This window comes from Morus notabilis, unplaced genomic scaffold (genome assembly GCF_000414095.1).
Source record: "Morus notabilis unplaced genomic scaffold, ASM41409v2 Scaffold101, whole genome shotgun sequence".
NCBI classification, from domain to species: domain Eukaryota; kingdom Viridiplantae; phylum Streptophyta; class Magnoliopsida; order Rosales; family Moraceae; genus Morus; species Morus notabilis.
Window position 1 is genome coordinate 655763 of NW_010364303.1, and position 1232 is coordinate 656994.

Here is a 1232-nt window from a genome sequence, read left to right on the forward strand (position 1 = left end):
AACCCAAATTAGCTTCATTTGGGGACTTGGGATAAAAGGATTAGCATCTTTAATCCTTGTTTGAGATTGAAAACCTAAGAACCCAAATTAACTTCATTTGGGGACTTGGGATGAAAGGATTAACATCTTTAATCCCTGATTTGATATTAAAACCCTTATAATGGAATTTGAAACATGAAAATGGATTAGGGCACACTAATTGACAATCTTGGTACATAAGTGAGATTGGATTGCTTTAGGAATGAGAATTGATCCTAAAGTGTTATCTTGTATCAGTGATCGCTGAGGATTCAGACTGAAGGGGCTCGAGGAAGCGGAAGCCGGAAAAGGCAACGCTAGTCCCAGGTTTGATTGTGCGAGGTAGGATTTCTATCCCTTTTCCTGGCGAGCCTGTTTTCAAAAAGGATTTTGGCCTTGAAAATGTTTTAAAGAAAGGGATTGGTTTGCGAAAGTAAAATGTTTTAAAAACCATGGCTTGTTTGTTTATGGAAATCCTTGGCTTGTCCTGTCCATGGAATCCATAGCTTGTCCAGTCATGGAACCTCATGGCTTGCCCAGTCATGGGGCCCGTGGCTTGAGTAGTTCGGGGGGTCATGTGAACGATTTCATAATGTTAAATGAATGATTCCTTAAGATAAGAGATCTTGCGAACTGGTAATAGAGTCTATTGCTGTAAGCCTAGATAGGATGCGGAGAGTGCATCCTCGGGGGCAGAACCCGAAACTCGGTCCGGGTAGGCGAGGCACTTGGTTAGGTAAGTAATTTGTACTAATTACTTGCTGGAGCCTGTAAATGGTTATTTTCAGTTATATTTCCTTTGAGGAAAAGGATGTGAGGTTCCGGCTGTTCTGTCGGGACTGAATGTCTTATTTTATTTATGTATTCAATTATTTATTCATGCGCTCATTTATTTTAAATATTTCAAATTATATCCTACTGGGCCTTTCGCTCACGTTTTATGTTTTAAATGTTAAACCCCTCCCAGGAGACTCGAGGAGCGGTGTATGGTAGTTGGAGTTACTACTGTTGGATCAAGTGAGGATTGAGTTTATCCTCTTGAACAAATGTAAGGAATTTGAGAAATTATGTAAACCTATTTAATATTGGATTTACTAGACTGTGGTTGATGTCTGTTGTAATGATTAATTACATGAGCATGTATGTACGATACTGTATGTCCTGTGGGGTGGAGCCCTGTGTGTCAGAGGCTCCTGGATTATGTCGTTTATTTA